We start from the raw sequence: 26,733 nt of genomic DNA, 5'->3' as shown, positions 1-26,733 counted from the left end.
GACAGCCCCTCCAGCATAGGTGAATACATAGCCAGAAGTGGACTTCCTACTATCTGCATGTCCTGCATAATCTGAGTCAGTGTACCCCACGACCCCTGTATCCTAGCTGCCATAGCAAATACACATATCTGTTGTGCCCTTCAGGTACCTCATGATACCCTTCACGGCATCCCAATGTATGCTGCCAGGTGTAGCCATATAGCGTACCACAACACCAACTGCATGCGCAATATCTGGACGAGTGGCTATCATGGCATACATTAAACTGCCCACGGTTGAAGCATAAGGGATCTTGGCCATCTTGGCCCTCTGCTCATCTGTCTGCGAACAATCGACCTGTGATACCTTCACATAAGAAGGTAATGGACAGCCAATAGGCTTTACGTCCTGCATGCGGAAGCGCTCAAGGACTTTATGAATGTACTCCCACTGTGAGAGATACAAAAGCCCCTGATGCCTATCGTGCTTAATGCGCATCCCAAGTATATGTGAGGCCTGTCCCAAATCCTTCATCTCAAAGCTCTTCTTCAGCTGAGATTTAAGAGCATCTAGCTCATCATGAGCTTTCCTTGCTATCAACATATCATCAACATAGAGTACCAAGATAAGCAAACTGCCATCACGGGCTTTCTTCGTGTAAAGACACGGATCCATAGCACTCCTGCTGTAGCCCTGTGACTGCATAAAGGCATCAAACTTATGATACCATTCCCTAGGTGCCTGCTTCAAGCCATAAAGACTTTTCTTCAACTTGCACACTAGGTGCTCCCTGCCAGGTTCTGCAAAGCCCTTAGGCTGCTCCATATAGATCTCATCATGCAAGTCCCCATGTAAGAAAGCCGTCTTGACATCCATCTGATATAGATCTAAGTCAAGCTGTGCAACTAAAGCCAAGACTAAGCACAGGGTGGTCATCTTAACCACAGGAGAGAAGACCTCATCAAAGTCCACACCATGTTCCTACTTAAAACCCTTTGCTACCAATCTAGCCTTGTATGCCGGCTTGGGGTGTCCAGGGGTACTTTTCAGCTTGTACACCCACTTGCATGGCAAAGCCTTCTTGCCCTTAGGCAAGGCAGCCAAATCCCAAGTCTCATTCTTATGCAGGGAGTCTATCTCAGACTGCATAGCCCTCTCCCAGGAGTGACTATCACCCCTGCGCATAGCCTCATCATAAGTGAAAGGCTCTCCTACATTTGTAACCAAAACATAATGCATAGAGGGCTGAAATCTATCAGGTGGACGTGTGTCTCTAGCAGACGTCTCACCGCATGCTCTGCTGCCTGTCTAACTGCATATCCAACACCCTGGCCCTGTGGAGGAACTACTGCATGCTGTACTACTAGCTATGCTGGAGCTCTAGGCTCCTCCTGAAAGATCACTCTGCGGATCTCAACCACCTTCTCAGGCTGCATGTACATCTTATCTTCATGGAAGACGACATCATGGCTGCGTACTATTTTCCGCGCCTGCGGATCCCATAGGCGATAGCCCATCTCTCCTAACTCACCATAGCCAAGGAATATGCATTTAATGCTCTTTGGATCCAATTTACTCCTCTTGTCCTTGGGCACATGGTAGAATGCCTCACATCCAAAGACACGGAGATTCGCATAAGAGGGTGGCTTACCAGCCCAAACTTCCTTTGCAACCTGGAAATCCAATCCACTGAAAGGCGATCGGTTTATGACATGCACTGCCGTACTAACTGCCTCAGCCCAAAAACTATGGGGTAGGCCTGCATGGCTAAGCATAGAGCGCACACGCTCCTGAATAGTCCTGTTCATGCACTCAGCCAAACCATTCTGGGGTGGGGTGTAAGGGGCGGTCAACTGACACTTAATACCCCTGTCATCACAAAACTGCTCAAAAGCATGCGAGACATATTCTCCCCCATTATCTGTCCTAAGGCATTTCAGCCTATACCCAGTCTGGTTCTCAACAAGAGCAAGCCATCTCTGAAAAAATGCCAAGACATCGAACTTCTGTTTTATGGGATAAGCCCACACTTTCCTAGAAAAATCATCAATGAGGGTAACGAAGTACTTCGCGCCACCCGTAGACATGCAAGGCATAGGCCCACAAACATCGGAATGCACCAATGCCAACGGCTCACTCATGCGTGGCCTACCCAATTTCTTATGCATAGACCTATTCTGCTTACCATAAAGACAATGATCACACGAGTCAAAACGTGCATAGTCCAAAGGCGGAAGATACTGCAAACCAGATAATATTTTCATTCCCTTCAAAGACATGTGCCCTAAACGAGCATGCCAAAGTGATACATGTGGGATAGAGCCCACTACCAAAACATGGTCTATAGAAGACCCAGATACAACAAGAGGATAGAGGCTGCCAGCCTTGGCGCCTCTAGCAAGCACAAGTCTGCCTTTGGTAATCTTCCAGGCAGAATCCCCAAAACAGACATGAAACCCTGCATCATCCAACTGTCTTGCAGACATAAGACTGCGCGTAAGCACAGGTACATGACGTACATCCCTGAGCAAAAAGGAACTACTAGTGGAAAACTGCAACTGAATATCTCCACAGCCCACAATATCAAGAGACCTGTCATCTCCAAGTCTCTGACTGATCCAAATACAGTACGGTAAGAGTGAAACCACTCACGATAAGGCGTCACATGGAAGGACGCACCTGAATCCAATAACCAGCACTGTGCATACATACTAGGTGTCTCAGTCAAGTGTGAAGCATCAGAAGAACTAGCTGCAAGTATAAACTCATCACCACCATCGGACTCCTCAGTCTGCATGACATTAATTTCCTCAATCTTGACACTGGACTTCGCAGGTACTATGCTGCGATCAGAGGACTTCTCCTGCACTTTATCTTTCCCCTTATCCTTGCGCTTCTCATTGTGCAACTCATGACACTGTGGTCTAATATGGCCCTTTTTCCCACAATGATGACAAGTGACATTTGCATTGTGCCCACGTGACTTACTACGCGACTTGCCCACGTGACTTACTACGTGACTTACCACGGTCATACCTATCATTCCTGCCTCTAACTGTCAAAGCATGACTACCACGAGAGGCATCCAAGTTTTTGCGATTCACCTCTTCCTGAAGAAGAGCACTCTCAACATCTGGCAATTTTAGAGTAGCACTAGAGGCACAAAGATCAGTACGGAAAACATCCCATGACTCATTCAGAGTCCCAAGCAAGAAAAGAGGAGTTACTTCCTCTCCAAAGGTGATATCCTGCGAAGTCAGGTTCTTTAGTATAGCATGGAACTGGCTCAAGTGAGCAGACATAGTCGTATTATCCTTCATGCGCAGATCCATAAGCTCTTTCAACCAGTACATCTGACTCGCCGGACTTTTCTTATCATAAAGATTCTTGATCTTATTCCATGGATCCCATGCACTCTGTGCTTCCTCAAATACATTATAATGTACCTGTTCAGTGAGAGACAATACAATCGTGGACTTGCATAGCTCATCAAGTTCAAGCCAGTAGTCATTGTCCATAGTTTCAGGCTGCTCCCTACTCAACCGAAGTGGCTTAATCTGAGATTTCTGCACCAAGACCTGCCAAATTTGACTCTTCCAATAAGAGTAGTTGGTACCATCCAACTTTGTGATGTTAAATATGGCATTATCAGTCGAAGAGGACGCCATAATGCAGGCTGGAAATGCATAGACAATGTAAAACTGCTAGCTGTTTTACTACAGAAAATGCCCAAAATCCACTGAAATGAGCTCCAAATGGCGAGAAAAGTGTGCCAAAAGATGATGCCCACTTAGTACTAGGTGTGGTACACCAAATCAGGATATTTTAGCATAAAAAATACTACTCAATCCACCAATAACTACTTGCTATAATAAATTGCAGGTATGCAGTCTAGAGAGCAAACTGTCCCAAAATAGGATCCAATGTCAAGCAAACAATGCTAGGTCCAAAGCCGGCATGAAACGGACATAAGCAAGGCCAATGACAGTGAAAAGAACATGAGCTCAACACCGAAGCATGTCAAAATAACATCTGCCAGTGAAAGGCACACTCCTAGACACTCTAGGCAAAGTGTTCCTGTAACTGCCAAAACCTGACACAAATAGGTGTCTGCTCAAAGAGAAAGATCCAAATATGAGACTCAGCTCATAAGCATCCTGTGAACCAAGAGTACATCAATGCATATCCATAAAGATCGGAGTATGATCCCAAAGTCTCAATGCGTATGTAGCTGCTCAAGACATAAACTGCTCCAAATACATGTAAGTGCTCCAATAGCATGCAGCTGTCAAAGGTCAAGCAAGCATGTAAAATACTCCCACTGGCACAAAAGGCGTAAAAAGCGAGCTCAGAAGATCAAACAACCCAAGAGAAAGCACCAGTGATAAGTGACCCTGTCAATGCATCAAGCGCATCCAAGAGAGCATGACATACATGAAGCACCGATCGTATTACCATGAAGCAATACATAAGCCCAAATAAGCTCTCGGTCAACTCAATGACATCCAAATAGCAACCAAGATCGGTGATCAAGTAAGCCGGGAATGCTCAAATACATCCAAATCCAAGCTCCAAATGTCGGTATGGCATACACAAACCAAATAGCATATGTCACGAACCAAAGCATGTAATGCAAAAGCCTAACTGTCAAGCAGAGACATGAGTCATAGGCGGTCCACGAGCATGCCAAGTCGGTCCAAATGCCAGTGAAGACGGAGCTAATGCGAAGCTCAAAAGCATCCCATAATCTCATACATATGCTCCAAGTCGTCCCCAAATGTCAGAGACATCATGCCAAAGCTCAAAGCATACATCCGGTATCGGTAGGTAAGTGCCAAAGCATGTAAAGTACCTTCAGCCCACTGTTATTCCAGTATGTATTTACTGTTCTAAACAATAGATTTCAGCCCCAAATTCAAGCCAAAATCATGGTCAAACCAAATGCATACATCCCCAATACATCCGGGTAGGAAGTAGACCGCATACGGGCATCAAATAGCTCCAATGGAATGAGGCATAAACAACAAATGTTAGTGTCAGGGGTGCTGCCCTGTTTCCAGCACTGTTATGCAGTGAATGACAATTTCAAAACTGAGAATGATCAGCTCCCAACCTCAATGTCAAGCCAAAGCATCAAAATGACATCCAAAAATGGCTCAAATGCCCTCCAAATAGGCCAATGATGAGTGCTCCATGAGCAACAAAGCATTCAGCTGTAAAACTGGAGGTCAAAGTTTGAAAATGGGCGCCATATTCAGCGTGTTAAGGCCTAGAGTGTTGCTGCCAATCACGTGGAGTTATGATGGTTGGGGGGCTCCAAAATAAGCCCCAATAGGCCACACACAAGGTCTTGATGAAGATCAAGTGGCTGCAGCTTCAACACGTGAGGAGGGGAGGGCTGAATAGGTGCGCTGAAATCAGCGTGAGTTGCTGGAAAATGGCTGCTGATCAATGTGGCTGAATGTTGAGTGTGGGGGGGCTCAATGATGGCCCAAGGTAGGCACATACCAAGCCATGAAGGCCCAATGCAAAGGGGAGGGAAGATATGAGCTATGGAGCTCAAGAAGAGTGGCTACCCTTTGTTAAGACCTATTTCAAACTGAGAATACACTCAAATGCCTGCAAATGCTGAAGCAATACCTCAAGGGCAAGGCCCTGATGAAGCTCAAGAAGGCCGGGATGGAGCTCGGGAAACCGGGGAGAGTTGGGAGCTCGAGAGGTCGGCTATGGCTGCCGGGATGGAGACCCAATGCGTGAAGCGAGTCGATGCGAAGGTCGGGAAGCACCGAGTCAAGCTCCAGCAAGAGAATGCCAAGCTCTGATACCACTTGAAAGGTAAGAAGGATCGAAGCTTGCACGCGAGCTATGGAGAGAGAGCAAGAGCAAGAAAGAGAGAGAGACAAGAAATGGGAACTCCAACAGTCACAATGTGTGACCGGGCCTTCCTTTATTCAAACTGTCACTAAAAGAATAAAGAATAAAGTGACGTGACGGGCGCCCGCCACCTGCAGTGTGCAGTGGCGGGTACTGTCAGTGTAGTAATACACGGGGCGGCACGGCGGAGGCACCTTTACCCCCAACATACAATTGGTTTTTTTGTCTCGGTTGATCTAACAACATCCTAAATGCTTTTACATTTAATTGGTTGTTAGTTGTTGTTTGGATGATTATTCCAAGTGCTTGTGATTTATGGTAAATGCATGGCAAGGGTCTGTGATGACAAGTTGCCATGGGAATAAAGGAATGTTTTCTTGGAAAATGATATTAGGGTTGAATGTCTTGTTTGTGCTTGATTCTTAAAGGATTTAATTAAGGAAGGATATTTTGCACGGGTGGATCACCTCCATGATCACACCACGGATTATTCCAAAGAGGGCATTGCTCAATTCATGGGCCGAAGGTCGAGTGGTGAAAAGGCCAACCACAAGAATGATGTTTCGCTTCTACACAGCTTGCGGGTCAGTTGGAGCTCTGGGCACCCCTTGCTAGGTCTAGAATGGAGTTGAAGACCTCCGTGGCCCCCAACATTTGGGCATGTTGGGAGATCCTATTCTAGATAAAGGATTGAGTTTGTGGTGCCATGAGATTTAAACCAGTTACTTCTGCAGGGCAGAAGGGATACTTCTGTTGGACAGAAGGGATACATAATTTCTCTTGTATGGGCGGGAGACAAATATTAACTTGAAGATAAGTTAAGAAACTTGTTTGAACTTGTTTGTCAATAGATTGCTTTACTTTGTTTTCATGTCTGTGCTATAAGTTATGCGAACAAACCTTGTTCCCTAAAAGGCTTAATTAATGAAGCTGACTTTAAGTGTCACACATAAATGTGGTAGGAACTAATTAGAAAACTAAAGCTATTAAGGGAAGCAGGTGAGCGGAACCCCTGACGGGTCCATCCTACGGCAGGGTGGTCCCAGTGAATTGGGAGGCTTCTCACAAGGTTTACCATCTTCGACTTTGGAAATTGTTAGGATAGAACCTTGATTCATGCCATTTTAGGGGACTGGAATGGGACTATGCCCTACGGGCAGAGAGCAGCGCATCCCTCTTGTTTCCCATTCTCTTTGAGCCAAGTGTGGCTTGGGTCTGCTTCAGATTGGGTATCTCTGCGTAAAGTAGAATGTCCAAAACCCGACACTAGAATGCTATTAGGAGACCTTGACAACTAGGAACCCGAATTTCAGATCGATCCTAGCTGGTTCAGCTGTGAACGTTCTGTTGCGAGGCGGATTCGCGAAACCCTAGGCGACAAAACTCGAAACATTCTATGGGAGTGCTGAGCAGCGACGCTTAGATTCGTTTCTTGATAGACCGCTAAAAGCGTGCCTGGACAGCCGATGGCCAGGCACCTTACAATATTGTTATGCCCAAAAGCATGATTAGAGTAACTACACACCAACCTAGATAGTACAATGTGGGCTTTGCTATGAGCTTCAAAAGAAAGTAACTCACTCAACATGTACCTGATACTTCCAATGTAATTATGGAATCCATACAATCACAACCCCCAATCACAGCCACCTTAGCCGACTCAGTCAAAGAATAAGCCCTTTGCACTCCAAAAAGTTTGAATGCCCAAGCTAAGTTAGAAAGCACAACAATCTTTTTAATCTAAAGTTTATAATATGTTCTTTTCTTGACCCTTTCCACCACCAAGTTGAAAACAATAGTTGGGTAAGAGTTCACTTATGGAAATGGTAGAACAAATGGCTTAGAAGAAAAATCTACCTCTAATTAAATTCATAAAGAAACTTGAATATGCCTTGACTATTCTCACTCGTGTCTTTTAAAATCCAACATTAGTGCTTTGTTAGAGAAGTACACAATAGTGTCATCATGTCATGAAAGAACAAGAATATGTCAATGAAAATCACCATTAATCATTGAGCAACTACTGTAACTCATTTATAAAGATACAATAGAGATCATAAGGTTGATACCATCCTTTCACATAATATTATACTAGAAGAGCCCAAATAAAAGACAAGAACTAGAGCAAAATTCTAATGGTACAAAGCTCATTAAAATAGGAATGACATACCACCCACACTTCAATTGCAGAACTTAGAATCTCTTTGATAATGAATGCTAAACAAAGGTACCCCACATTGTACATGGCTCCCACTTCTCTTAGAGTGTTGGTAAGAGCGCATAATTTTACCTCCAACCCCCTTGATAGAAAAAGTACTAATATAGGAATAGTTACATATCACTAGAGTCAATTAGGGAAATATGAGATGATCTTAGATATATGTCTATGTTTATCCCACCCTATACTCCATATATATAATCTATGTATAGCTTCCCTCCAGTACAATGTAGACATCTATACTTGGCTTATTCCATGGTAGAGCAAGGCTATATTATATTGATCTCATTCCTTTTGTACATAATAATAGATACTAGTTCATTTATCTTCAAATTAGTAAACTCTTTAACTTTAGAAAGAGGCATAGACACAATAAATTCACACACCTAACATCCATTGTAATTGCTAAGAAGCATTATAGATTTGTTGCTAAGGGGTAGTGATAGAGGTCACTACTAGAAGAACAAAATAGAGGCACATATTTTTTGCAAATTTTTCTTAAGCAAAGTTTGCTATAGGTAATCATTAAATTGTAAGTAAAGTGCCTTACTCAAATTTGTCTTTTTTGTTATGTAGAATGGCTAGATAGGACAAAATCATTAAGGAGACCAACGTGGCATTTGAGCTTTGACTCACTAATGAAGAATCCCAAAATCATGAAGTATAAGGAGCTCAAGTTCTCATAATTTTAGAACCTAGATCATGTGATGGAGAGAAACTTACCAATGAAATAACTCATAGAAGAGTGTAGTTCACAACGCGATGCTCGTCTTTTAGGGGTGGCATTGATCACGAGATGTGTACATAATATTTGAAGTCTCATGGAACATCAACCAATATAGGAATTGTTAGTCTAGAGAAACTTCATGGAATGATGGAGCATCTTGTCATGCTAACATGTAGAATAGTAGAAGTACATTGGGAATCAAGAGAAAGGCCAAGCAATATGACAAGAGTAACAAGGTTGTGGAAGTCACCTCAAGATGGGAATACCCTCATGCATTGAATAAGATAGATTGTAGTTGATAGCTACACAAGAGGATTTGAAGCTCAAGGCCAAAATGTTCCAAATGATGTTCTCAACTATGCATTAGAATAGCCATATGATAAGAATTCTAAAGGGCTTGACAGAGGACATTCCAAGTGGAACAATTGAGAGAGAGAAATCTAAATAACAACCAAGTAGAAGTTCTTCATGAAGAAACTACGAGAATATAAGAATACTTAGTAGATGCAATGAGTGCTTCATAGAAAAGAAGAGGGACAAATGCTAGCATCACCATAATTAGCTTTGGTACTACACTAACATACATCATTAGGGAGGCTCTCAATTGTCTGCATGCCCCATCTCCACTGCACTAGAGCTATATCATTACAAGAGATCAAATCACTACTTCTTTAGGGGAACTCAATACAAAAAGGGCTAAGGATTTAGATGGATGAGTCCCAAAAAATAAGGATGCCTTAAAAAACAAGGAATAAGACAAGTCAAAGATAACATGTAAGAAGCGAAACAAAAAAGTCTAATAGGAAGAAGCAAAACTAAGGGGAACATTAGAGAAATCTAGAAAAGAGCAAGAAGCTTCTTAAGACAAGAGGGAAAAAGAGTAGGACTACTAGAGGACAATTAAATATATATGGTATGAAGAAAAAACATGACAAGAGAGAGCCTCCTTGTAGCAAGACTTTGAGAAAAGGTTTCAAAAGGCCTAGAAACAAGCAATGAGAAGTCCAAGGAAGTGGAAGGCCTAGAAACATTCAATGGGAGGATCGAGAATGGATAATGTCTTGTATGGAAATCTCCTATAGAATGGAGATATAAATGGATGGTAGGAACCTCCATTTTTCTAGAATCAAAGCTCATGTGAGCAATGATGATGGTGAAGAGAAATTGTGCTCCTATGGAAAACAACTCTTTAGCCTCGTCTATTTCATTTAGTTAGAGTATATGTAGGATCTAGAGGTTCTTGATTCTATGCATTTATTGAAGAATCTTGGTCACTCTCTATGGAAACTTTTAGTTAGACTAAACAATATTGAGGTTTCAAGAAACGAATTAAAGGATCAAAGCTATGAGATATAATAATGGCCTCAAGTGGTTACAAAGATATCAAAAAAATCAAGTGGTATCAAACGGTTGCAAAGAATCACGACCGTAAAATTCCCTAAGGTCACAAAGGAGTTGACTGATAATGGAGAAATTTCAAAATAGCACATGCTCATTAGATGGCTAATAACATCATACCACAAGCCCCAAAAGCTTGCATCACCCGTTGAGCTAGAAGAACTCACTGGCCTCGCTAACTTAGACTCATCGTTCTTACAAAAATGGTGCAACCTACGTCTCCAATGGGAGAAATGGGGTTGCCAAGTAATGACTAATGTAGAGCAGCAACATGCAATTAAAATAGCCAAACATGACCCAACTTATGTAGCACCAACCTCTTTCATGGTCTTAGCCATCATTCGAAACAAACACCTAGACGACTAGGTCTTGGCCCACCCTTACATTGATCACATCCTTACAGAAGAGGAGCTACATGTGGCTAGCCACATTAACTCGGGTGATTTTCTAACCAATGTCCTAACTTACATTACCCAAGTATGTGTTAGCCCTCATAATCTCAATCGTCATGCCCACTTGGAATACAACCCTGATTTCTACGATTGGATTATGCCAAAGTAGATAGCACCATACTATGCTCAAATGCCCTTGTGTCTCCCATGTCCAATCCTAGGAAGGATTCTCATCATTTCTCGAGTGGGTAGGGGGTAAGGTGAAGGTGTCCAAGAAAGCATAGGAAAAAAGAAGGAAACAAAATGCCTTAATCAAAGTTAAAAGTAGGAAAGAATAGAAGAAAGAAAATGTCAAAAATGTTTTGGAATGAATAGGCTGCTGCTCTAAAAATTTCATGTCTTTAATTCAGCTTGTTCATTCTCTTCATGGAAGCAAAGTTACTTTCCGACTTACGGAAAAGCCATCTGAGGAATACTAATGTTGGACTATGGTAAATGGCTGGTACCCATAATAACAAGGTAGAATAAAGGTGGCAAACTCCCCTTCATGGAGGAAGAACAAATGAGATACAGCCTAAGTGTGGAAATAAGGGGCTTCAGTCAATTCACCCTCAAGCAGACACTGAACTTGGACAAAGCCATCTTGGAGGAGCCAGCTGTGAAGCAGCTAGTGGACAAGTGTGCCCTCTAGAAGTACATGGAGAAAGTAGGGCAAGCAGTTGGCTACAGCATGTGCACAGAGTTCTTGAGAAGTTTTGATGATGCAAGGAAGTGCGGCACAATAATAGTCAAGACAAGAGAAGAATGTCAAGTGGAGGTACCATTGAGTGTTGCAATGATCGAGAAGGCCCTAGGCTTGGCCGTCAAGAAAGAAAGACACCCTCGGAGAGATGTATATGCCATGCTGGGAGTGAATAAGCATGATGTGCACACGATGGATGGGATAAGTCTGGCAGACATCCCAAATCGAAAAGTAAGGACGCAAGCAAAGATGGCCAATGCCCTCTTCTCGGGACAGAGGTACAATGCATTGATGAATAGAATTGGCGTGCCATTGCTGGAAAGCATAGATGCAGGGTCCCCTGAAGAAGTGGACTCGAACAGGTTTTTGTCCCAAAAACCATCAAGAACTCGACCGTCGTCCTAGTCACAAGTGCAGCACCAGCAAGAGGGGAATCCCCATCCTTAATGGCCAAATCAACACAAAAGAAGCCCGCTTTTAAGGCATCCATGATCATATTTGGTGGAGTCTTAATGGCCATCATCCCAAGAGGTCATAAAGGAGGCAGAAGGAGTTGAAGAGGAGGTAGGAGAGACACTCCATCAGTCACTGCACCCTAACATGGAGCAATCCAATGAGAGAACAGTCAAGCGCAAACTACCCAAAAGGAGGCCAGGGCACAAGAGAAGAAGAAGGCCATGAAAACCCCAACAACAAAGGACGGAGGAGATGATGAAAGAAGAACAGTCAAGCCGAACTAAAAAGAGCCCAAAAAGAATCGAAAAGGGTGGAAGAAGAACTAAGGAGGAAAGAGGAGGAAGAAATGAAGAGGGAAAGAGAGGAATCATCGAAAGCAGAGGAGGAGAGAAAAAGAAGAGCACAAGAAGAGGCTGAGGAGCTGAGAAGAAAGGAGGATGAAAACATGGTGGAGGCCATGCACAGGTCTATAGAGGATACCCATGGTGCCAAAGAAATGGCCACCTTGAGCCCACGGCACAAAGGCAAACCAAGCAACATCGTTGAAGCAGCCCCATTTGTTTCAGGAAAGGGCAAGGCCCCACTACATCCCCTCCCTTTGACTCTCACACCTCTGACTGTCACCACCACCTCCACAACACAAGAGCCAGAGCCTACCATGGACACCAATAAACTTATGTCCATGATGATGTTCTTGGTCATGAAAGTATAGGAAATAGTGCCAGAAGTAGGAGTTAAAAGGCCAGTTGCAGTTGACGCTGAGTCTAGGCAAGATCCAAAAAGTTAAAGGTTGGAAGCGTCCACCACCACAACACTGCCAACAATGCCCTCGAGCAGCAGACTATGATGCCTATGTAGATGAAATTCTAGCCCAGTTGGAGAATGCTAAGGAAGAGAAGAAGGCAACAGTGGTAGAACTAGAGGCTAAAAGAGAAGTGTCTACAGTGTTAAGGCTAGAGATGACACAGCAAGCCGTGGAACATCAGAAAGAAATCCAAAATCTGAAAGAAAAACTCAATGCCAAAGAGAAGGAGGCTCAAGAGAATGAAGATTTCCTAAGGCGAAGGCTAGAGAATGAAGCCCAAGACCTGAAGCCCAAGACCTTATGATGATCGAGTAGCAGGGCCTCATCCAACAATACGCTGAGCTCTAGCAACAAATGGCATGGGTGGAAGAGATGTATGCAAAACTATAGGAGAACCAGTGGGAAAGGGACCATGCATAAGAATAACAACTCCAAGAACAGGAGGATGCCATAGTATTCAGACTATGGTTAGCAATGGAGGAGCAAGCAAAGCTAGAGAGAGAGATAGAAGTCATGTCAAAGGAGAAGAAAGAGGCCATAGAAGAAGCCACTAGGAGCCTGCAGGACAACCTGTGAAACACCTAGCAAGAAGTGGAGGGACTGATGGCCATGGCCATGACCGAAAGAAGGCTACACCAAGCAGAACTGCAAAGCCAAGTGCAAGTCAATGAAGATCTATCAGAAAGGCTCACAGAAGTCCACCAGTAATTCTTCGTGGTGGCTGAGCAAGGTAGAAGGATAGCAGAAGAGCAACTGAACTATGCCGAGACAAAGAGAAGATCCAAATGCTGGAAGTGTGGAATGAGCAATAGCAGGTGGTAATGATGCTGTCTCAGGAGATGGAAAAAGGCAAGAAATATCTGGAAGAGAAAGCACAGCAATGGGAGAGGCACAATTTTGAAAGAGTGTGAGGATTGACAAAGAGCCTGGCAATGGTGGAGGGTGAGAGGGTGCTCGCAGAATTTAGAGTAGAAGCTGTAGAGGTGTGCTTAGACACTCAAAGGCAAGCTTTTCTGAGCATGATGCTTCATGTCACCCAAGTTGAAGGTGAGGATTTGGTGGAGAGAATGAAAAGGAAGCTAGAGTTGATCACTAGAGCCTTGAGGTATGACTTGCAAGAGCACGCACTCCCAATCGGCACATGCATAACCAAGGAGCAGCAATGCAGCTACCTATGACAAGCCATCCTCTCCACTGATGAGCTCAAGGATGGAACAAGACACCGTGACTTCGAGCAAGAATTTTCGAAGAGTCGCAAACCAGAGAGCCCAAGTCCTGACCTAGTGCCCAAGTCCCCAAATGCATCATTGATGCCAAAAGAAGAAGACGGGAACTTGTGGAGCAAGCCCAACAAAGAGCACAAGCACGGCCACTGCAGCTTCCTAACAAGCCCATGCCACTACACGAGGATTACCATCCCTTCATCTGACCGTAGGAGCTGACCATTTGGCAACAGTAAGAACTCTAATCCCAACCCTTTGAGTTCTCCTTCCTCTACCCATGAGCCTTGGACCAAGTCTTAACCTTGGAGGTAGTGGAAAGGATCATTCGTTTGGGCAATACTTTAGCGAATTGATGGGTCGAGGAGCGGAGCATCGTAATCACACAATGGAGGCAGGAACCCGTGAACCACTGGCAGGATAAGGTCTATCAAGTTCTCAAAACCGTCTGAAGCTACGAGGCACAACCAAAGTGGTGGAGGAAGATTTGGGACACCAATCTTGATGCATGGATGGCCTTCTGTGGTATGCTACCAGAAGAAAGGAATGATCCTATCTACATGCCCTACCCTCATAGACATGGAGTGGATTACGATAGGGGGATGGATTGCAGATACTACTTCCCGAAGATCTACAATGTCAATGCAGCAACTCCAGAGGAATGCATGACCTTTAAAGCAGGGGACTTGCACCCATCCATTAATCGCTTCCTCAAGGATTTCTTTCTGCCTAGACTCACCAGCCTTCATAACTACTTGTAATTACCTTAGGACCATTAGTTTTTTACTTAAGCAAAAGCCAGCAGTTGAGGAAGCCCACCTTCTTGCACTCTTTTTTGACATTAACCTAGGAATAGATAGCTTCACTATGGCTAGGCTCATGATGAGGGTAGCCTGCTTCCCTCTTTTTGTATGAAGATCCTTGAGGACATGAGCGATCCTTGACATTAACCTAGGAATAGATAGCTTCACTATGGCTAGGCTCATGACAAGGGTAGCCTGCTTCCCTCTTTTTGTATGAAGATCCTTGAGGACATGAGCGATATTCGCTTCACGAGGTGCAATCATCCTTTCTTGTCAACCATACCTCTTAATGTAAAGGATAGTATCAAGGAATACCTGTAGAGCCGTGCCTTTTCGACTAAGAACACCTCGTGAATTGTCCGAGGAAGATCAGACACCCTTGTGTTAGAATGCTGGCTATAATCATCTAATCCAAAAAAGAAAGGAAGAATGAAAAGAAAGAAAAAGGTGGAAACATTGGACCCCCCAAAAGCATCTTGAGTTCCACAATCACTGCACCTAGGGTTTCCATACCTAGCCCTATCCCCCACTGCACATACTTAGGGCACATCAAGGGCAGGACATTTCCAAGACCTGTCTCCCTAAGTGATGCACCACACTTACAACCATGCACAAACTAGGTCCTCAAGTGTGGGACACCACCAAGGGCTCCCATCTCCCAATTCCACAAGCACGTGCACCACACACTACACAGTAAGGCACACACACCCCTTAGGAAGTGCACAACTTTGTCTTGCAGGTTAAGATCGTGTCACATCAAGGAGAGGGCAGAATGAGGGAAACCTGTCCAATAGCATCTTCAATCTTGAGGAAAGGTCCATCATCTTCGACTTCTCTAAGGATGATCCACACAAATCCATTTTTAATCAAGGGTAGATCCACCACCCATCGCCAACCTTAAGTCAACCTTAAGACGAGGGTTTGCCTTAACACCATTGTCAATTTCAAAGGTAGACCTCCACCACAACCAGCTCCCCAGAGGGACTCACTTCAACACCATCTTTAATTTCAAGCATGAATCCCTCCAACACATCCTCAACCAGGGCTTGTATACAAAGTCAAAAAGCCACCCGGCTACCCCATCACCACCATCCAACTCACCACCCAACAGTGCCATGGGACTGGCACTCGGCTAGGAGGGAGTTAATATTTACTATAGAGTAGAGAAAGTAGAAAAAGAGGAATCAAGAGGAAAAGCGCAATGAGGAAAAAAGGAAAAGGCACCTCATAAGGGAACAGACCTAGAAAAAATCCAAAAGCATGGGAACAACCAATAAGAGTCCAAGGCGCAGCCATGGAAGCCGCAAAAGAGCCAAAAGTGAGAAGCCGCACCTCTAAATATAAAGGCACAGCCAAAATCTTTGTAAAAGAGCGCCAGGCTCCCTCCTCTGCAATTTGTAAACATGGACGGGCGATAGGACTAAGCTAGGAAGTTAGGGCAAAGGGAAAAAGGGCCTAGGCCACGACTGGCCATTTAAAAAGGGGATGACCGTCCAAAAGGGATTTAGGGTTTTGTATATAAAGTTGAAAAGTGAATGAGAAGCTCATTCTTGGTGTGTGGCAAAAAGCTTTTTCTTCTTATTCTCTTCTTCTTACCTTCTTGTGTGTGCTTGAGTGAGGGAGTGTGAGAGAGTGAGGGAGTAAGTGTGGGAGTGAGGGATTGAGGAGAAGAAGCTCCCCATCTCCTCTCTTCATCTTCTTCTCTTTTCTCGCACGGCTATGGAGGATGGAGCTTGACAGAGAGGGATTGAGGTTGTTCGAGCTTGCATCGAGGATCGTGGAGCTACCGGTGTGCACGGGAGAGGAGGGTACTTGATTGGGCATCAAGTTAAGCTCACTACACCCCATAGGTAGGGAGAGCGCATTGGCTATGTGAGAGGTATCCATTGCCACTCGGCTTGAAACACTTGACCAATAAGTGATCCGTAGGTCTCGGGGGTTGAGCAAGAAAGCTCCCTTCAATGTCATTGTTTTCTTCTCTTGGCACTATTGATTACTCTTGCCTCTCCACCCATGCCTTAAATGTACTCCATAATCCCTCATTTTTCCTCATTAGCTAGCCTAAAAGAAATGACACGTGTGGCCACAAGAGTTGCTAACATTCTTGCATCAACCTCATTGACATTGCCTCTCCTACGTTCCTGAGCTTCTACTTCTAGTTTTTGTCTTGAGGCAAGGTGGGTTCGTTCGAGTGCATTTGAGGTTCTTGCTCTTGGCTAGTCACACTGATCTTATGTAAGTTGGTTTAGAGGGTGGCTCTGTGCTAGATATTTCTCATGGTTTGGTATTGATTTCCCAACCTCTACTATTTGAGCCTCCTCTACCTAGCCTTTTACTTTCTTGAAAATCTCTATTTGGTGCCTTAAGTCAAGATATTCTCCAACTTTAGCACTTCCCTTTTTTTCAATATTTGGAGCTCGGGTTTTGGGTTCTACATCAAGTACTTTCCTCTTCAATGTTAGTGTTATAGTGATGTTACTCTTTAAATTCATTTTCCTTCAATAGCTCTCTCTCCTCCTCCTCCTTCTTGTTGCTTATAGTAGAAACATACACATTACAAGGTCCATGTATTGATATTCTAACTTGCTTGTCTTATGCCCTAGTCATCACATTAAGTGGTATAGGGATAGCCCTATCATCCAAGGACTCAATAATAAATAGTGCTAAGGGTACAAGGCATGCTTGATGTACTAGTTGATGCTTTTCTCTAGGGCAATCCACATATGTGTAACCCCACATTCAAGGCATCTCAACTCTGGCTTTTTCCTTGTTGGCTTGTTTCTTTTCAAGGAAATGGGATGATATAAGTCCAAGATGACCCCAATTCCAACAAGTCAATGGTTATTGTGACTACATTGCTCATGGTCCTCGTCCTCTTCCCTTGGCCAATGTCATGATCAAGATGGGCCTATAGTCCATAAGGACTAGATTTCCCTCTTTATTGTACAAGATATAGAGATTTACACATGGCTCCTCCTTGAGTGGTTCCTAAACATAATGCATAGGAGCATTGCTCTAGGGTAGGGTTATGATTGGTGCAAGTGGTGTAGATATGTTGGTTGGATTAATGTCAACCTTTGGTATAGTTGCCTTTGGTCATTAGGTGTTGGTAGAGCTACTAGAGCCCCTCAACCAAACTAGTACTCGTGGTTCATGGGGTATTGTTGTTGGTAAGGCTTATTCTAAGGCAACCATTGAGGTAGCCTACAATGTATAGCCTCATGCTCATATCTTGCACATATAGCAAATGTTCTAGGTCTAGATTCTAGGCACTATGCTAGCAAGTGGTTACCACCATAGTGCACACACTAGATGTTGGGAACTGCACTCCCTTGCCTTTGTTACGTACTTCATATGTTGCTTACTCACTACGAATAGTGGATATTTCATTATGAATCATGATGATGCCTATTGACCGCATCACTTTATTTCCCCTTTCCTTCAGTAAGTCGTCAACTCTTATAGATTAGGTGTAGGTCTATCAAGCTTTGGGATTCTCTTGTAGAGACTCCTCACATGTGTGATGTAGTCTCAAATCTCCTCCTTGTCTTTTTATCTCACATTCATGAGCTTGACAATTAGGTTATTGGAATATCTTGCTTTCAAGAAGAATTTGACGAACAAGTTCTTGAGCATGTCAAATTTATTCTTTTCAATGTCATCTAGGCTTGCAAACCATGTTCTACCTTTTTCCCCTAGACATAACCCAAAATCTTGTGCCCTATTGTTAGTGTCCATGAGGTTGTTTACCTCACAAACTTGTTTAAACTATTCAAAAAAGCTATAAGGGTCATCTCTAGCCCTATGCATGTCAACTTGCTGATTGGTATCTTTGTTTGACCCCCTAGCTCCTTGTGCTACTTCTAATTTGGTAAAGAGAGTGGTGGCTAGAGCAACACTACCCTTTCTATTGATGTTTGATCCAATAGTCACTTGAGAAGGAACTCAGAAGGGCTGAGAGTGGCATTGAATGCCTCAGCCTCTTTTGCATCCTCCCCAACTCTACTGTCTCCCTAGCTAGGTCCAAGATTTGTTGTTCGATTCAACTCAATCTCTTTTCTTTGTTTGTTGAGTCATTAGTTTTGTGTGAATTGGGCTACATGCTTTATGAGGTTTTTTCCCAACCTCCTTTTGGCTTCAATATCCACCAAGTTTTTTGCTATTGGTCTTCCTAAATATTCTATTCTCATGTGCTGGTCATAAAGTGTGATCAATTGTTGAATGTCCATAAGGAACTCAATAGCATATAGTTCTAGTCCATCCACATGAGAACTTGACCTAGACATGGTTGTGGATTGTTCTTGATTGACAAATTTTTCCTTGGCCTCTCAATGGAGGTAGAATGTCTCTTCTACAAGTGGTGTGTCTCTTTGTTTGTTTGGAGAGCATTTCTTGAGGCTTGATGACACTTGTTAGGGTCAATGGGTAGAAAGTCAAGAGATTTGTTTCATGAGATACTTTTCAAATGTGCTTTCCACTCTTGTTCAACCAATTAAGCAATTCCTAGGCTTCTCTTCACACCATAAAAATTCATGATGCAAGTCTTAGGAAGCAAGTCGTATTGGGTGTTGGCTTGTGTCTCTTGGAAATTGTATTTCACTTGGCTTGGAAACTCTTTGAGAAGGTGTGACAATGCCTATGGATTTGCACGCTAGTTGAGTTAGTGCTCTCTCAATTGATGCGACTTTGACTCTGTGATCACTAGGGCAAGATTAGCCCTTTCTAGGTTATTGTCTAGGGTCTTGTTTCATCTAAGGTGGGTCACTATTTCTGAAGAACATGACCTTTACTCGATGAGAGTATTTTTTCTTGCAACACACTTTACTAGGTGTCAACCAACTTCCTAGTCTTAGAAACTCACTAGCTACTTCTAGAAGCCCATGCAGTTTAAGCAATGTCACATCTACACTTGCAAGCCTTGTGTAGGGCATGGTGGCATTGCACTCAAAGCCTTGGTGAATTCGCAACACTCACCTTTAGATGGTTCCATAAAACTTAGTTGACCCACATATGCCACTCTATTTGAGCTCGAATAGTGAAGTTCAACTCTTATGGATACCCTATGTGGAAATGCTCAAATTCATGTAAGTCTACAATTGGCACACAATTTACTCCATGGTTTCAAGTTTATGAGTTCAAATTGTTATTGGGTTGGGCCTCCTAGGGATCATGTAACAAGAAAGATGCACTCAACTTTGAGTATGAGTTACCAGTCTTGAAAAATGATTAAGTTCTTTTAAGCATGACCAACACAAGTAATTAGATATATATCTATCCTTTGCAATTGAGTCAGTTTGGCACTTCTTTGTCATGGCTTTTCATGATGTGATGCTTGGCAATGGTCCTTTTGTCATGTTTAGCTAGAGTATGTGGATCTTTGGCCTCTTTCTTCAATGTGGCTATCTCTTATAGATGTGCCCTTGCCTTGGGTCTTATGCAAGCACATGCCTAAAATCTACCTTACATGTTGTGCTTTCTAGGGGCACTTGGAGCTTGCTTTTCCAAAATCATATTGTGTTTTAGTCTCCAATACCCATGCATGACCTTCTTGCTTTTGAAGGATTCCCTTTTTTTCTTTAAATGCTTATATCAAAAGCTTGTCAAGCCTTATATCAATGCCTTGGTGGTGATCAATGCTCAGATCATAGCACAACACTCAGACCAATCACATTTGCCAACTCGGATCATTACGTGCACACTTGGAACCTTGTTGTTGTTACCCTTGGACCAATCAATGTATTCTATGGCTTTATTTAGCTTAGGACAATATGATGTTATGCTTAGATTAATGATTAGGCCATTATGTGTAGCATTCCAACACAACTATTAAAGGTGACAATAGTTAGTGGCCTTCAAAGCTAGGGTTGCTAGTGGCACATTAATGAACCAATGTGTGCAAGGGCATTGAAGACCATCTAGCATGGCACATGGGTGAAGAGAATGTTGCAGAAATATGCTATAGGCTATATAAGGAAGAGAGAGAGAAATCAAGGGCTAGAAAGGAATCAAATACCCAAGGGAACTTATGATTCAAAGGTTCAAGGGCTCCCATGCTTGACTTTTAGTTCTTTCATGTGTCCCCCTAACTAGTCCTTTGACTATCATCCTATGTGCTATCTAATAGTAGAGCTATCACTTGTATTGTCTTTAGTCACAACATTTGGCAGTAGTACTGCCATTGTCTTTGTATTCATCGATTGTCTTGAGTTCATGAAGGTTCTATGATCCCTCCATTGATTGTCCTTGGGTATTGTGTCTCTATCACTTCCATCTCTATTGAGATAGTTGTATTGCTTTCATATAGCAATATACATTTGGGATTATTTTTTTGTTGAGTACATTTGGTATTTTTTTTCATTGTTGTGACTATGTTGAGCTTTACACACCAAACATTGACTATAGAGTAGGATGTCAATGTCCACTTGTGTCGACTTTGAGTATGACCACACTCCACGCTATGGCAGTAGTGCTCGAACCCAATTACACATAGTGACTATGATTGTTGTTCCTTCATGCACTAAACTGAATATGTATGTATTTGCAAGGTTCGTCCGATACAATTCTAGAGCTCTAGACTAAGCACGGTGGTCCAAGTTTGAGAGGCACCAAACAATACCATTTCCTTAGGATCCTTCTATCCTTAGTGATGATGTATTCAAAGTGCAACAACCTTCTTTGAAATTGCAAAGGTACTGTTTGCATTCCACTCCCCCAATTGGTAGTGAATCTACCCTTCCCCCAATTGCTTCCACTAAACCTAATGAGTTATTTCTTGGCTTCTGTTAAATCAATCATTGTCAACTCAATACTCCCAACTCCATCCTCACTTCTGATTCCAATGGCCCACCCACCCAATATTTAATTTTTTAAGTTCTTTGGATCTTCTAATGAGATCTGGATGCCTTTATCCATTAGTTTGATGTGGCATACATGATCAACTTCCTTGGCCAAGTCAATGAGCCTCACAAGGTTGCCATATTTTAATCTTTGATGCAAAAAAATGTTGCGACTTAGCTAATGGTAGAGCATGGCTAGCTAGCATGGAATGATGCACTCACTGCATTCCGTATTAGATTTCAATCTAATGGAATGGATGTGTGAAACTTGGAAAGGCTTGGCAACCTTAAGCAAGGAGATCGACTAGTCTAGGCATATACTACCAAGTTCATTATTCTCAATAGTATATTTGACCCAAATGCATAACCAAAAGATGAGATGTTGAATAAATTATATAGTCAAGGCTTCAATAAACCTATTTGAAAATCATTTGCTTCTGATGATTTGTCGGGTAATAGCATAGACCCATTTTACAAGAAACCCCTTATATCAGAATAGCTTTTGTCCAATGAAAAGGAAGGAAATCCAATAAGTCAACTCAAAAGAACCACAATGATGACAGTAGTGATTCCTATTTTGATTCTGATTCGAAGACAAAGTCTAGTAGTAATTGAGGAATCTGACTCCAAAGAGGAGGAGGCGCTTGCACAAATTAGGAGTACTAGCAAACTGGTGTGGTGGCCATAGTATGTGTGGTAGAGGAGCAAGAGGGTGAGGAAATTTTTAGCCATTCTCTAAACATTGTTTCTTTTGCATGTAGGAAGGACAATGGAGATCAGAATATCTAGAAGTTCAAGCATATGATGCTTAGAGTAGATAACAACAAGGCTCAATACAAATGCCTAGAGCTAACATAGTTGAAACCAAGGAACTGACAAAACCAAATATTCATGTGATAACCCGATTAAGCAAAACATACAAAAAGAAAGTTGTATTGCATCCCCACAAGAAATTTGTGGGTAGAGTAAGAGAAAGTCTGCCATTAGGGGGTAGCATGGTCAATGGAAAAACCAACAATGATGAAATATCTGGCCCCGAGCTCTAATTCAGAGGTTAAACACAAAAATTTGTTCGGTAACTCGCATGTGGGGAAAAATCCACAATCTAATGCCTATACCCCACCAGATCATAGTATATATCAAGATGTGAAAATAATCCCACACCTAGAATGGAGTCCCTCAAACCCCAAATTGGTCATAGGTTCAAAGTCTACGAAGTCCAAATGGTAGTAGGAATTTGCATGGGAAGCAATGACCCCAAAACAAGAGAAAAACAAGCAAATTGTGAGAGAGGATCCATGACCTAATGGAGTTAAGAATCTAGATGGTCACCCTAGACTTCATAAAGGAAAGCAACCAAAAGTTCATCCCAGCAAGCAGAAGAGCCAATTAACGGATGATAACCTCGGTAAAGATCATAATATGAATCTGAAGATCACCTCGACATAGATAGGGTTAAAACCTCAAACTCTAATCCTAGAGGAGGTAGAAGCCATCAAAATGATGGTAATTATATAGAAACAGTAGGGAAGACACCAAGCATTTCAGTTGTTCTAGAGTCATTTGAAGTATCAATCGAATGGGGGCCATTGAATATTATTGTTCCACTAGGCAAGATCTTGAATCTTGTACTAGCTTTCAAGGATCACCTATTGAAGATAATTCAGATAGAGCACCTAGTATTACCAGAACCTAAAGTAGTGACTATGATAGCTAATGCTCTGAAGGCAATAGTTTGAAAAACCCAAGAAGGGCCAATGCTAGCAGGCCCCCTGTCTAATCGAACCATTCCAGTTATTCCTATTCAGTGCAAGGACTAGATAATCTAGAATATCCTCCTTGAAAGTGGATTTGGTGTCAATATCATCATATTGGTAACTTATCAAGAGTTGGGTTTGATGGATAGGAAACTAGCCCCATTCCTAGTGAGAATGACCAATCAACACAATATGTAATACCTCTTCGTATCATACGCTTTGTACTTCTAGAAATTACTATAATTCAATTATTGGTTTCTTTGGTTGTGTTGAATATGGAGCATGCTAGCAAAGATTACTACCTATTGTTGGAAAGATCTTGGCTATGCCAAGCAAGAGTCAGGGGTAGCCACCATAACTAGGATAGAAACAAACTTATAATCTGTGGTGGGAATCAACGTAAAGTGATTGTGTTCTTGACCAATGTTACCCCACCTACACCACAATGTAGACTACTAAAATAGTCATTATGGTAGAAGGCTTAAGTGATTATGAGAAAGACAAGGTTTTGAGGGCTAATGCATATTTACAGCCTTGGAGTCTCATTAATGTTTTGCAAATCGGCAAACAATACCTACAACCACAAAGTTCAAAGCCCAAAACCCTGCAAAAGAAGGATGGGAACACTCTAAACAATGTTGAAACCCAGAACCCAGACTGTGAGATAGAAAATGTTGATGTTGATCTAATTATTAAAGTCGAAATCAAGAAAGTACTAAGACAAGAGTGTGAGTTTGAGGCACAAATCCAGAGGATCACGTGTGAAGAAAGATGAATTAGAGACAATGTTCCTTAGTTTAGAAAAGACACAAATAAACATCAATACATACAACTTAGGCTTCCAATAGCAACTCAATAGTTTATTAACCGAGTTTAAAGATGTTTTCACTTGGGAATACTCAAAGGTGAAAGGACTGGATCCTAGATTCTATTAGCATTGGATTCCTTTGAAACTGGATCCTATTCCAATCTAGATGTAGCAATACTAGATGACCCCTCACATGGCCAAACATGTCAAAGAGGAGTTAGATTAATTATTGTGAGTTGGGTTTATCGCTTTGATAGATTGAGTAGATTGGATTTCCCCGATTTTCATAGTTCCTAAAAAGAATAAGAAGCTGCAAAAATGTGTGGACTACAAAGAGCTCAATGTAGCCGCAATCTTGGATCCGTTTGCCATTTTCTACTTGGATACTATCTTGGATGAAGTGGCTAGCCACAAGATGTACTCTTTTCTCCATGGTTTCAGTGGCTACAACCAAGTTTGGCTTGCCCCCAAAGAACAATCTAAAACAACTTTCATCATAGTATGGGATGTGTTTGTTTATACGATGATGTGGTTTGGCCTCCAATATCTTTTTAGAGAGACATGTGGGAGATCTTTGGGCCTTATGTGATTGATTTTATGAGATTCTTTCCAAATGATTTTAGTGTCTTTGGAAAGGCAATGCTCCATTTGATGCACCTCTAGCTTTGCCACCGCACATGTTGCCCCATGAGTTTAAATCCTCTAAAATGTGTATGCCACATTATGTCTCAAGATGGCATTACTGTAACCCACAAAGGTGGTAGCAATCATCAAGTTGCAATACTAGATTCACCATCTGCACTAATATTCTTGGGCTGAATTTGTTGGCATGGTTGCCACTTGTGACTTTTGGCACACTTGGCTATCCCCTTGAATAAATTGGTGCATGTGGCCAAACCTATCTATTAGTGGAATGAGGATGCCAACTTAGCCTTTCATAATCTCAGGTTATTACTTTCTAGAGCCCCAATTGTGATTCCGTTGGATTGGATGAAAACCTTTCATGTATTTATTGATGCCTTTGACATGGCTATTGCTAGTGTGCTTATGTAGAAAGATGCCAATGGATGGTTCCATCCAGTGTTTTATGCAAACAAAAGATTATCCAATGCAAAAAGAAACTATTTAGTCACAAAAAGAGAATATCTTGGCATGATCTTTTCAATCAAGAAGTTTTTGCATTATTTGCTCGAACATGCTTTCGTTTTTTATGTAGATCATTTGGTCAAGTAGCAAAATGTCACTGGGTGACTTGCTAGATGGATTCTTATGCTCTAAGATTTTGAATACATAGTAATACATCACCCTGGAACCTAGCATGTCATCATTGATTTTCTATCCCACCTTGATCCAAAAGAACATCCAACTAGTGTCAAAGATGGATTCTTGAATGAACAATTATTTGTAGCAACGATGGATGCATTAGAGCCTAGGCCATCGAACCCTCTGTGGTCATAGTATGAACAAATGATGGCCTTCCCTAAAGATTGGAGTGCCTCCTCCCATCTCCAAAAGGATCAATGGAAACAATTGGCTCTCTAAATCCCTGGCATTTTGAGGCCATTATGGGCCAATTGTATTCATGCCCTCTCTAGAGTGCCACAAAGAGTAGTACTTTCAATGGAGTAGCCTATTATCCTAGAGGAACCTCATCAATGGATTTCCAGTAGCCCCTTGGTTACTGAAGTAACAATCCATAAAATCTAGCAAGCTAACTTGTGGTGGCCAACCATGCATGGTAATGTCTTCAACTAAGTCTAGCACTGTGATTCTTACCAAAGGCTAGGTTAGCTTGGCGCTAGACACTACTTACTACTCCGACCAATCCTACTTTTGGAGCTCTTCTAGAAATGGGTTTTGGACTTTATTGGTTCAATCTCTCTAGTAGGTGCTTGCACAAAAAATGAGAATATCTTGACTACAACTAATTATTGCATGAAATGTGTAGAAGCATGGCCTCTACTAGAAAACACTACCAAATCAATCGATGCTTATTCTAGGATATCTTCACCAGGTATGGACCTCATTTTGAATGGGTCAGCACATCATAGGTATGCCCTTTGTAAATAAGATCATCAAAGAGCTTACCTCATTTTTCCTCACTATACATAAAAAAATTTCTCCTTATTATTCGCAAGCCAATGGCTTCTTAGCAAAATCAAACAATGAAGTTTTGTGTAAAATTTTAACCAAGTTGGCATATTAGAACAAAAAAGATTGGGATATCAAGCTCCCTGTAGCACTATGGGCCTTCTAGACTTCCTTCAAGGCTGCTACCTATATGATTCCATACAAATCAGCATTTGGTCTAGAAGCCATTACACCCTGGAGTATGTAGAATGGAGTTTACGGCTTCTTGTAGTACAAGATCGACTTATCCACCAAAGGAATCTCTTCCATTCCAGATGGAAGCCATTGCATATCCAGAAGAAGACCTGATTCACAATATCTATTTTTTATCCGAAGTTTAAGGTCGATAAAAGCACCAAGTGGACAAACTATCCAAGAAACCACTTTTTCAAAAGGGCCAACTCATCTTTAACTCTCAAATAGGGAGGCTTCTAAGCAAGTTCAAATTCCAATGGAGTAGTCCTTTCTAGGTCTTTCATGATTTTGGAACTAACTCTTTCTATCTAACTAATTTACAAGGCAAGCTACTGTCGGAGAATATCAGTGGACCCTAGTTGCATCACTATCATGTTGAAGGCTTCCATTGCC

This window comes from Lygodium microphyllum, chromosome 6 (genome assembly GCF_053477565.2).
Source record: "Lygodium microphyllum isolate KBCC chromosome 6, Lygodium_microphyllum_v1.1.10, whole genome shotgun sequence".
Taxonomy (NCBI): domain Eukaryota; kingdom Viridiplantae; phylum Streptophyta; class Polypodiopsida; order Schizaeales; family Lygodiaceae; genus Lygodium; species Lygodium microphyllum.
Note: the sequence above shows the minus strand (reverse complement) of the source record.